This window comes from Piliocolobus tephrosceles, chromosome X (genome assembly GCF_002776525.5).
Source record: "Piliocolobus tephrosceles isolate RC106 chromosome X, ASM277652v3, whole genome shotgun sequence".
Classification (NCBI taxonomy): domain Eukaryota; kingdom Metazoa; phylum Chordata; class Mammalia; order Primates; family Cercopithecidae; genus Piliocolobus; species Piliocolobus tephrosceles.
In genome coordinates, this window is record NC_045455.1 from 42870349 (window position 1) to 42883503 (window position 13155).

At 41.7% G+C, this 13155-nt stretch overlaps 1 pseudogene; it reads right to left on the minus strand.

Moving 5' to 3' along the window:
• The window catches only part of LOC111522026, a 24312-nt pseudogene extending 12362 nt beyond the window's left edge, over window positions 1-11950 (minus strand).
• Window positions 11951-13155: the final 1205 nt, after the last annotated feature.

Consider the following 13155-nt stretch of genomic DNA (forward strand, 5'->3'; position numbering starts at 1 on the left):
CACACACACACACACACACACACACACACACACACACACACACACACGAGGCTCCAGAGCTTTAAACTAAAATGTCAGAAAGAACATTACTGCCTTAATGTCTTTAAAAATATCAGGATAGACCGGGCACAGTGGCTCACGCCTATAATCCCAGCACTTTGGGAGGCCAAGGCAGGTGGCTCACTTGAGGTCAGGAGTTCGAGACCAGCCCGGCCAACATGGTGAAACCCCCATCTCTACTAAAACTACAAAAAAATTAGCTGGATGTGGTAGTGGGCACTTGTAATCCCAGCTACTAAAGAGGATGAGGCAGGGGAATCACTTGAACCCGGGAGGCGGAGGTTGCAATGAGCTGAGATCGTGCCACTGCACTCCAGCCTGGGCAACAAGAGAGATACTCTGTCTCAAAAAAAAAAAAAAAAAAAAAAAGGTAAACATAGTAGAGGCAGCGGTAATAATATGCACAACTCACATAATAAAATATCAATTTTACTTTAATGTAGTTTTGATTAGTTTTTCTTATTTTTTTATTTTTTGATGAAGTCTCACTCTGTTGCCCAAGCTGTAGTGCAGTGGTGCGATCTCGGCTCGCTGCAATCTCCACCTCCCGGGTTCAAGTGATTCTCCTGCCTCAGCCTCCCAAGTAGCTGGGACTACAAGCATGTGCCACCATGCCCGGGTACTTTTTGTATCTTTAGTAGAGACGAGGTTGCACTATGTTGGCCAGGCTGGTCTTGAACTCCTGATGTCGTAATCCGCCCACCTTGGCCTCCCAAAGTGCTGACATTACAGGTGTGAGCCACCGCACCAGACCTGGTTTTATCTTTAATTTTGAAAAGCCAAAAAACCTGCTGTCAAGGATCATGGGGTCTGATCTTAGGGGGGCCACCGTTAAATCCCGACATCGCACACTGCAGTTGTGTTTGAGAAAGCAGATCTGAGGTAGCATGAAATAAAGACCCATGCCAGGCGCCAGTTGGACTTTAAAGATATATCTTTCAAATGTGAAAAATACTAGATTCTTCTTTTTATGCCACCAGAACGTTTTGAGGAAATGGGATCCTTAACATAGTTCACAACATTATTGTTGAGGTTTGGAACCCCAGAGGTAAGGAGCAGGGTGGCCTAATGACGCACCTCAACAGAAGACAGAGCACGCACAAAGGATGATTGAAGAGATGCCGATGCAAATTGCCCACAGTGTGTATGTATGAGGCAGAAAGGAGTCATTGAAGATTTTCCTATGACAAAGTATTTTTAAAATAACCAACAGATACGTACTGGACTCCTACCAGTAAAAACACTGAGAGTCCAGACAAAAGCGCAGCTGCTTCACTTGAATAGAATCCCATCTAGTTTAAGTTACAATATATACACATGCAAAATACAAAACTTTATCATGTCCCGAACGCCTGGTGAACCAGGAAGAGGGAGATCACTGTGGACTTTGATACTTGGATTAACCCTTAAAGAAAGCACAAGACTCTGCAAGCTGCAAAATGGTAGATAGGACGAAAGCAGAGGGAATTCCGGCCAAAAACTGGCACGGTGCTTAGGGTTCAACACAGATTACATAAATTGATCAGAACAATTAGCCCATAAATGGATCAAATCAGATTTCTCCATGCTGTGTAAATAATTGATGTAATAAAGACCAGGAGAATTTCTAACATAATGGAAAGTCTTGTGAAACAGTGTGATCATAAAGTTAAAAGACATAGGGCAGTGACTCATGCCTGTAGTCCTAGCTACTTGGGAGGCTGAGGCAGGAGGATTGCTTGAGCCTAGCAGGTTGAGGCTACAGTGAGCTGTGATCTCACCACTCTCTGCAGCCCGGGTGACAGAGTGAGACTCTGTTCCCTGCCAAAAAAAAAAGTTAAAAGACAAGTGACCCCTCTACCCTCAAGTTCCTAAAATAGTAAGTGACCAGGAGAAATTATTTGCAGCAGAAGATTAATATTCACAATCACAAAAGACATTCTTTAAAAAGCTATTTAAAGACAAAGATAATCTGGCCGGGCGTGGTGGCTCAGGCCTGTAATCCCAGCACTTTGGGAGGCTGAGGCTGGAGGATCACTTGAGGTCAGGAGTTGGAGACCAGCCTGACCAACATGCAGAACCCCTATCTCTACTGAAAATACAAAAATTAGCCAGGTGCAGTGGCTCTCATCTGTAATCCCAGAACTTTGGGAGGCTGAGGCGGGCAGATCACAAGGTCAAGAGATCGAGACCATCCTGGCCAACATGGTGAAACACCGTCTCTACTAAAAACACAAAAAAATTAGCTGGGCATGGTGGCACATGCCTGTAATCCCAGCTTCTCGGGAGGCTGAGGCAGGAGAATGACCTAAACCCAGGTGGTGGAGGTTGCAGTGAGCCGAGATCGTGCCACTACACTCCAGCCTGGGCAACAAGAGCAAAACTCCATCTCAAAAAAAAAAAAAAAAAAAAAAAGATAATCCAACAAACAAAAAATTAGGCCAGGCCGGGCACGGTGGCTCAAGCCTGTAATCCCAGCACTCTGGGAGGCCGAGACGGGCGGATCACGAGGTCAGGAGATCGAGACCATCCTGGCTAACACGGTGAAACCCCGTCTCTACTAAAAAAAATATACAAAAAAACTAGCCGGGCGAGGTGGCAGGCGCCTGTAGTCTCAGCTACTCGGGAGGCTGAGGCAGGAGAATGGCGTAAACCTGGGAGGCGGAGCTTGCAGTGAGCTGAGATCCGACCACTGCACTCCAGCCTGGGCGACAGAAGGAGACTCCGTCTCAAAAAAAAAAAAAAAAAAAAAAAATTAGGCCATAGGAGTAAATAGGCAATTCACGAAAAAGACATACAAGTGGCCAATAAACATATGAAAAGATTGCCAGCCCCCTGAGTATCAGGAAAATGTAAATTAAAACAGTATTGGAATAGCATTTTGTTCAACTGATGCACAAAAATGAGAAAGATTCCAGGAGGCTGTAGAGGAAACTGAATGTCTCATAATGTTAGTAAAAATATAACTTCTTGTGGACTTTGTAAAATATATATCTGTACAGAGGGCAATTTCATGGATCTATTAAATATAAAATTTCGGCTGGGTGTGGTGACTCATACTTGTAGTCCTAGCACTTTGGGAGGCTGAGGTGGGTGAATCACTTGAGCGTTTATATATATATACAAAATATATATATTTATATGCTATATATTGTATATACTATAGATACTATATATTTATATATAAATATATAGTATTTATAAATATATAGTATATAAATATATTGTATGTATACATAAATATATATTGTATATATAAATATATAGTATGTATATATAAATATATAATATGTATATATACATATATATTATATGTATATACACACACACACACACAAAAGTGTCATACACTTTGGCATTCCACTTTTAAGAATTTATTCCTTAAAATTATTCAAATGTGCACAAAGACAGGTATAGCAGAATTATTGCAGCACTGTTTGTAATAATGACAAATCAGCAGCCATCTAAATATCCAACAGTAAGTATGTAATGATGAAGTAAATGACTAAGTGAACTCTAGTACATCCACACCATGTACTACTATTCAGCAATTTCCTTTTTGGAGATGGAGTCTTGCTCTGTCACCAGGCTGGAGTGCAGTGGCATGGTCTTGGCTCACTGCAACCTCCACCTCCTGGGTTCAAGCGATTCTCCTGCCTCAGCCTCCCAAGTAGCTGGGATTACAGGCACGTGCCACCACACCCAGCTAATTTTTGTATTTTTAGTAGAGATGGGGTTTCACCATGTTGGCCAGGCTGGTCTTGAACTCCTGATCTCGTGATTTGCCCGCCTCAGCCTCCCAAAGTGCTGGGATTACAGGCGTGAGCCACCACACCCGTCCTATTCAGCAATTTTAACATAGTAAAGTGGCTATATCTATACTGACACAAGAAGATCTCTAGGTGGGAACGGTGCCTCACGCCTGTAATTCCAGCACTTTGGGAGGCCCAGGCGGGTGGATCATGAGGTCAGGAGTTCAAGACCAGCCTGGCCAAGATGGTGAAACCTCATCTCTACTAGAAATACAAAAATTAGCTGGGTGTGGTGGCTTGTGCCTGTAGTCCCAGCTACTCGGGAGACTGAGGCAGGAGAATCGCTTGAACAGGGAGGCAGAGGTTGCAGTGAGCTGAGATCATGCCACTGCACTATAGCCTGGTGGCAGAGACTCCATCTGAAAGAAAAAAAAAAAAGAAGATCTCTAAAGGCAAAATAAGTGGGGAAAAAAAGTCACTAGGTAACACATATTTCATGGTACCATTTATGTAAATAATTTATGTGAAATGTACATTGTCTAGAATGGCTAACACACAATTGTTAACAATTTACTGGCAGGCGGCCATTGCTCATGCCTGTAATCCCAGCACTTTGGGAGGCTGAGGCAGGCGGATCACTTGAGGTCGGGAGGCAGAGGTTGCAGTGAACCGAGATCATGCCATTGCACTTCAGCCTGGGTGACAAGATCAAGACTCCATCTTTAAAAAAAACAACAACAACAACAACAACAACAAAACTTTTTACATTAGACGGTGTTTGTAATAATGAAAAATCCGTGTAGTCACAGATACTTATGAGGCTGAGGTGGGAGGAACTCTCGAACCCAGGCGGTTGAGGCTGCAGTAAACTATTCACCACTGCACTTGGACTGGGTGAGAAAGCAAGATCCTGTCTGTAAAAAATAAATCAATAAATGGGCCAGACATAGTGACTCACACTTGTAATCCCAGCAGTTTTGGTGGCTGAGGCAAGAGGGTTGCTTGAGGACACGAGTTTGAGACCAGCCAGGCCAACATAGCAAGACCTTGTCTCTATTTTAAAAAATGAATAATAAATTAGAAAACAATAATGCAAATAAAATAAAATAAAGATACAAAGAGAAAGAAAGGCCTTGTGTTTACTTGTTTAAAAAATGTTAGACCCTCACAATAACTGAGTTTAGTTTCTTAATCTACTCCACATATGCTGCAAGATATAAAGCTACTGGCAGCAGCGCCTGAAAATAAACCAGCAGAATGATCAATGTGATGCTTGCTATGTAGCATTTTACAAAGTCAGCTTAGGAAAGGAAATCTGATCCTTTCAATTTTCCTGCCCAATTATTTTCAGTTGATATATCTCTGGAAAATCTCTATCCCTTTCACCATGAATATTTGATTAGGTGTATTCATTTTTTTCCTCCATAAAGCATCCTATTTTACACTTCGCCTTGTTTGTTTGGTGAGGTGGTTAAATGTGTTTGTATGACCCTGGTAATATGTCATCATTGGAATTATAGTATGCTAATTTTTCAGACATTTAGAAAAACTAAAGAGAGAATACTTAATACCAGTGCCACTTCAATTCAGTGATATCAGTATACAAACACACTGGCCATTGTGACATGTGGCAACAAAGTCCGGTATGTTTAATGTTTAAGAAGCCAAGTCAGCTGGGCGCGGTGGCTCACACCTGTAATCCCAGCACTTTGGGAGGCTGAGGCAGGTAGATCACAAGGTCATGAGTTCGAGACCAGCCTGGCCAATATGGTAAAACTGTGTTTCTACTAAAAATACAAAAATTAGCCAGACGTGGTGGCGGTCTCCTATGGTCCTGGCTACTCCGGAGGCTGAGGCAGGAGAAACGCTTGAACCTGGGAGACGGAGGTTGCAGTGAGCCAAGACTGTGCCACTGCATTCCAGCTTGGATGACAGAGCAAGACTCTGTCAAAAAAAAAAAAAAAAAGAAGCCAAGTCACATTTTTTTAAAGATGGGTCTTTCTTTGGTACCTAAGCTGCCGTGCAGTGGTGCAATCATAGCTCACTGCAGCGTGGAACTCCTGGGCTCAAGCAATCCTCTTGCCTCAGCCTCCTGGGTATAGCAAGGACTACAGGCGCATGCCACCGTGTCTGTCTGGCTAATTTTTAAAGGTTTTTGTACAGACAAGGTCTCTCTTTGTTACCCAGGCTGGCAAGTCACTTCATAGGAACTCATGTTTTGCAAAGATACAGGCAATAACACATTTTTTATGATAGCTTGGTAAATCCCTTAAAAGGGAGAGGTTTATGGGAGAAATGATAACGCTCTAACTACATATGTGTGGTTAACTCCGTTTCAGCCATTCAAGGTAACTTCTACCTATATTTATGGGCTTGATTGCATAATGTATGGAGTTTGCAGGAAGTACCTGGAAGATAAGGTTACACAGACAAGTTATTTAAGTTTGAATATAAACCACAGCTCATGCTGGGAAACTAGTTTGTAGACAATTTTGTAACACAAGTGAATACGTCATTCATTTCCTTTTAATATTTTTCTTATCGCATAGTTAACGTTAGGTGATTAATCATTGTTTGAATGTGCAGCATAGTAAGTTAACAGAAAAATGTAGCATCAGGGATTGATTAGCTGAAAAGTCAGTGAGTTACATTACAGAAGTGAAGATAAAGACTTGATATTTAAACCATCCTAAACAAATGGATGATTTGCATATATGATGATGTCCCACTAGACAATGGTTTTCTTCATGAGCGTCATTCAGTAATAAGACTCGGGTCTACTGACAAATATTGCTTCATCAACATATCATTTGCTGCAAGAAATGACCTTTTATGGTTAATGTGTAACTGATTACTGTTCTTCCTCTATAGTAGGCTACATTTTACAGTAGAGAAATACACTGTGTACACTGAGTGCCCTACAACACTAAAACATGTCAAATTGTGGTGGTGTACCTTCACATATTATGATATTTGGCATTATGCAATGGTTATGGCACATTTGCAGTGGGTTCACCCTGTGTTTCAGCTCTTGTTGTATGCAATAAAACTTTTGCCATAATAGTTAGATACTTAGAAAAATCAAGACTATTTTTCTTGCAAATTAAGAAAAGAAGAACTAAAACCTCTCATGGAGGCAACAGAGGTTTGAAAGATAATGTATGTAGAGGAGAAACTACTCCATTCTAATGAAAGCAAATTACCCTAAAATCTTTGGTGTGGAAAATTAAAACTAATGATATGTTCACATTGTAATGCAAAATTGCCTGTAACCTATTTTCCTAGTGTGAGATGCAGCTTTTTTTTCAAACATAAATAACGTGTCCATTTAATAATTTACTTTTCTCCATTACTGCAAAGAAAAAAAAAAAAGACATTTACAATCGCCACCTTTCTATTCCATTAATTGTCAAGAACAATCCAAGGGAGTTCTGTTATTTTCCCTGTGATAATTTTAACAGATCGAACGATTTCTTTTTAACAAGTTTTCATATATCTGAGGGCTCTGTCTTTTAAATGAATGTAAGTAAAATGTGCCACCTTATTAAGTTGGAAATGACCTGTTATCTGTTATTTCTTGACCTTGCAGAGGTTTACAGTGACAAGTGAATTAACCAGGTGAGGGAAGAGTGTTTGCTAGTGACTCAGTCACACTCTATTGTGTGGGATGGCACCTAGCAAAGCATTTAGATTAGGCTGGGGAGGGAACGAAGCTAGGTACACTCTCTCCAGCTTCAGGTAAACAGGATTATTGTTTTCCGTCCCTGCTGTTTGGAATGAATGCAATGCTGCAGAGCTAATAGCTGCCATAATTAGGAAAAAAAAAAAAAGAAGAAGAAGAAGAAGAAGAAGAAGAAGAAGAAGAAGAAGAAGAAATGACTTGGAATGTGTTAATTCAGTATGCTTTAAACCTCAGAGATATCATTTTTCCTCATACACAGGCGAGGCTGGCTCTATTCATAGTTCTTTAAATGATAAGTTTAACTGTTAACATAATATTGAAAAAAATGCTTGGAAGGTAGCAGGTGGTAAGTACTTGGTGTATAAAATGCTGAATGGTGGTCATCATTAGCACGGTAACCAGGTGAGTAGAAAAATCCCATTCTGGGACTTAATACCATGTACAGTAACAAATGCAATCAATTGAAAGCTTCCTCTTAACAGGCCTTGCTGTGTGCCCAGGCTTTGCCACATACTATTTCATAAAATATGCAACTTTCAAACCACCTCCACATAAGATTTCACTCTGCTGTTGAGAAATTCTTCCTCATATCTAACTAAATCACCCTATCTGCAGTTTAGCAATTCTGTTTCCTCACATCTTCAGCAACATCTAACATTCTGTATTAACATATATCTTCGGCCTGTATGGTGGCTCACACCTGTAATCCCAGCACTCTGGGGGGCTGAGGCAGGTGGATCATGAGGTCAAGAGATCGAGATCATCCTGGCCAACATGGTGAAACCCCGTCTCTACTAAAAATACAAAAATTAGCTAGGCATGGTGGCTTGTATCTGTAGTCTCAGCTACTTGGGAGGCTGAGGCAGGAGAATCACTTGAACCCAGGAGGTGGAGGTTGCAGTGAGCCGAGATCGCGCCACTGTACTCCAGTCTGGTGACAGAGCAAGACTCCTTCTCAAAACAGAACAAACAAACAAACAAACAAACAAAAACCACACACACAAACAGACAAAATAAATACACATATCTTCTTACAACAAAAAACTCAGCCTAATACCACAAAATCACAAAATGCACATAGAAGAACTGAAAAAAAATTTTTTTTTTTTTTTTTTTTTTTTTTTTTTTTTTTTTTTTTTTTTTGAGACGGAGTCTCGCTCTGTTCCCCAGGCTGGAGTGCAGTGGCCGGATCTCAGCTCACTGCAAGCTCCGCCTCCTGGGTTCACGCCATTCTCCTGCCTCAGCCTCCCCAGTAGCTGGGACTACAGGCGCCCGCCAACACGCCCAGCTAATTTTTTGTATTTTAGTAGAGACGGGGTTTCACCGTGTTAGCCAGGATGGTCTCGATCTCCTGACCTTGTGATCCGCCCGTCTCGGCCTCCCAAAGTGCTGGGATTACAGGCTTGAGCCACCGCGCCCGGCCTGAAAAAAAAATTTATCTCTCCATATGGTACTCATGTACTCTAACTGGACTGTTGGTTGCAAATTTAAAAATAAAATGTGGGAATTACAGATTGTTTGAGTTGCGGATTCCCACGTGCTGTTTCTAAATGTGAAGTCTTTGTAAAACAGCCTCCTGAGCTGCCAGCATGATTACGGTGAACAGATTAGCAAGGACATCTCAGTAAGGCTCTGCATGTTGTTCTTTGCTTTATAGGGAAACATTAAGCATTTTTAAGATTTAAATCTTATTCTTCAATAAGATAACTTTTTTGACCTACATGAACATTAATGGAAGCACTAATAATTATAGCTTTTTGCTGCTTGGCCTAAAACAATCTTTCTACTATAATTAGATTTGAAGGGGAACTAGGAAAGACTTTCCATAAAATGCTGTCACAAATTCCCTCCAAAACTGCTTGCCTGTAATTAAGGTGCATTTACAGATCTGATACTCTTTAAAAGAAACATTAACATCACAAAGACCAATTATTCATGGCCAAACAAAGGGGATTCAGATTCTCTGATCAAAGCAGTAATCTCTTTTACAATTGTTACTTTTGAAGTATCTTCAAACAGAACAAACACACATTGACTAGGTAAACAGGTATAGCTGTGGGCTAATTTGTTGTTTCCAGGATCAGATTGTTTTCCCCCAAGACTCAAACATAGTAAGGTATAGACTGTTTTCCATTCCAAACCCTAAACTGCTGATGCTAAGGAGTAACGTTAAAAGGGAAAAATCTCAAATATGGTTTTTACTATTAAAACTGTTGTAAAGATCATCATATATCTCATATATATTTTTATTTATTTATTTATTTATTTATTTATTTATTTAATTTTATTTATTTTTTGAGACGGAATTTTGCTCTTATTGCCCAGGCTGGAGTGCAATGGCATGATCTTGGCTCACTGTACCCTCTGCCTCCCAGCTTCAAGCGATTCTCCTGCCTCAGCCTCCCAAGTAGCTGGGATTACAGGCATGGGCCACCACACCTGGCTAATTTTGTATTTTTACTAGAGGTGGGGTTTCACTACACTGGTCAGGCTGTCTCAAACTCCTGACCTCAGGTGAGATCCACCCACCTTGGCCTCCCAAACTGCTGGGATTACAGGCATGAGCCACTGCGCCCAGCTGGTCACCTTATATATATATATATATTTTTTGAGACGGAGTCTCGCTATGTCGCCCGGGCTGGAGTGCAGTGGCTGGATCTCAGCTCACTGCAAGCTCCGCCTCCCGGGTTTACGCCATTCTCCTGCCTCAGCCTCCCGAGTAGCTGGGACTACAGGCGCCCGCCACCTCGCCCGGCTAGTTTTTTTGTATATTTTTTTAGTAGAGACGGGGTTTCACCGTGTTAGCCAGGATGGTCTCGATCTCCTGACCTCGTGATCCGCCCGTCTCAGCCTCCCAGAGTGCTGGGATTACAGGCTTGAGCCACCGCGCCCAGCCACCTTATATTTTTAATATAATCTTTACTTTTTCTCAAAATTGCTTGTTTTAAAAAATGTCAGTAAGCTTTTAAAATGATCAACGGCAGAAAATTAGACATTACAGGTGGTTAAGTGAAAGAGTACTGAATTTGGTTTGCGAAAAGTTGAATTTGAGTTTCAGTTTCACCTTTCTCCAGCTGTAAGGTGTTGAGTACATTCCTTAACAACTCACACCTTTCCCTACAAATGTAAAATCGGGATAATAGCACATCTCTAGCTAGTCTGTGGTGAAGGTCATATAATGGACACACCAGGACAGGAGTAGGCCTATTTTAAAAATTAAAACATTATCCAAATAGTCAGTTTGGAGATTTAAATAAGAATAAATGGTTTTGGCCGGGCGCGGTGGCTCAAGCCTGTAATCCCAGCACTTTGGGAGGCCGAGACGGGCGGATCACGAGGTCAGGAGATTGAGACCCTCCTGGCTAACATGGTGAAACCCCGTCTCTACTAAAAAATACAAAAAATTAGCCGGGCGAGGTGGTGGGCGCCTGTGGTCCCAGCCACTCGGGAGGCTGAGGCAGGAGAATGGCGTGAACCCTGGAGGCAGAGGTTGCGGTGAGCTGAGATCCGGCCACTGCACTCTAGCCTGGGCGACAGAGCAAGACTCCGTCTCAAAAAAAAAAAAAAAAAAAAAAAGAATAAGTGGTTTTTTTGTTTTGTTTTGTTTTTGTTGGGGCTGGTTGGTTGTTGCTGTTGCTGTTTTTGAGACAGGTTCTTACTCCATCTCCCAGCCTGGAGCACAGGGGTCTGGTGTGATCATGGCTCACTGCAGCCTCAACCTCCTGGGCTCAAGTGATTCTCCTGCCTCAGCCTCCCAAGTAGCTGTAACTATAGGCATGTGCCACCACGCCCAGCTATTTTTGTTTGTTTTTGGGTTTGTTTGTGTGTGTGCGTGTTTTTTTTTTTTTTTTTCTTGTTTACCAGTTTACTATAAAGGATACTATAAAGGTACAGATGAATGGGCAGCTGAAGAGGTACATAGGGTGAGGTCCAGCAGGGTCCCAAGCATAGGAGCTTCTGTTCCCATGGAGTTGGGGTGCACCACTCTTCTGGCATGTGGATGTGTCCCCAACCTAGATGCTCACCAAACCCCTTGGCTGCTGCCCAGTGCAATGCTGTAGCCTCATAATGGTCCTTAGCATGAGGATTAGCCCTGCCTTCTAGTAACATGACAGCAATCTCACGCCTATTTTTGAAAGCTGCATAATGTAGGGGAGTGCAGCCATTTTGATTGACAGCATTCACTTGGGCACCTTTTCCCAGAAGGGTTTTTACAATCTCATCCTGGCCAGCAGAAGCCGCAATATGAGAGGAGATCAACCTGCATCGTCTTTATCATTCACTGGCACTCCAAGGTGCAACAAAAATTCAACAATTCCTGTATGTCTAGCTGAGCATGCCCAGTGCATGCCGTTCTGCTGTCCTGGTCAGTGCTAGTAGTTAGGGATTTATCAGCCAGAATACTCTCCTTGAACTCTTCCAGCTTCCCACAGTAGGCCAGGTTGCAGACAATTAGGTTAGACACACACCCCTACATTTTGCTTTCCCAGGAACTCGTGTGTGTGTGTGTGTGTGTGTGTGTGTGTTTTGAGACAGGTTCTCACTCTGTCACCCAGGCTGGAGTGCAATGGCACCATCATGGCTCACCACAGCCTTGACCTCCTGGGCTCAGCTGATCCTTCCATCTCAGCCTCCTGAGTAGCTGGAACTACAGGTGTGTGCCATCACGCCTGGCTATTTTTTTTTTATTTTTGGTAGAGACAGGGTTTTGCCATGATGGTCTCAAACTCCTGGGCTCGAGCGATTCGCCCACCTCAGTCTCCCAAAGTGCTGGGATTACAGGCATAAGCCACTGGGCCCAGCTAAGAATACACATTTTTAAATCTCATTGTTTCTCTGGATAAACATTCTTGAAGTCCCAATGAGTAAAAAGAAAAAAAAAAAAAAACTTTACCATCTTGTAACAGCTTATGTTAAACGTGCTTTAGGAAACTCGAGCTCTGTGACTCAAGAATATTAAACAAGTTTCTTTTCTAAAGCGCTTTACAGAGCCCTTTAAATCTCCAAAGGAATCACAATAGTATGAAACGTATGTCAAACATTTGACAGTACAGCTGTTTTATCCTGAGGCTATTGGCGGAACTAGTGTTCCTTCAAAAACACTTTGGGAATTGCTGTCTTTTAGTTGAGTAGGGAGCACTTAGATCCTCAAGCAAATCTATTTTTTTTTTTTTTAATTCTAAAAAAGCAAGTCTATTTTTTAAGGCTGTACCATTTGGTATAAGATTACAGTTAATGGCCATAGAGTGTCCTAAAGTCAATCGCAGCATAAGGAGTTTGCAAAAATTTGCCACTGTGAGTCTATATATCTAGCACCACTTATAATGAGTGACTTTAGGTAAGGTTTTAAATGTATCTCAGCCTCAGTATTCTCATCTGTAAAACAGGGAGAATATTTACTGCACAGATTGTGGCAAAAATAAATAAAGGTAGTTGGCACAGTGAGCTTAATAAGTGGTAGATCAAATTTTCTCATTGTTTTAAACGAAACATCTAGGTTAAAAGAGTGACCTTACTAGGTCACATAGCAACTCTGTGACATTGTTAGAAAGATACCAGGATTTTGGAAGCTTCTCACTATTGCTTGAATCCACCTCTATTAAGATACTAGGATAGATTATTAAACAAGTGATTTGTAAGAAGAAAAGTAATAACCACTAGAGACCAATGTTATTTCAATAC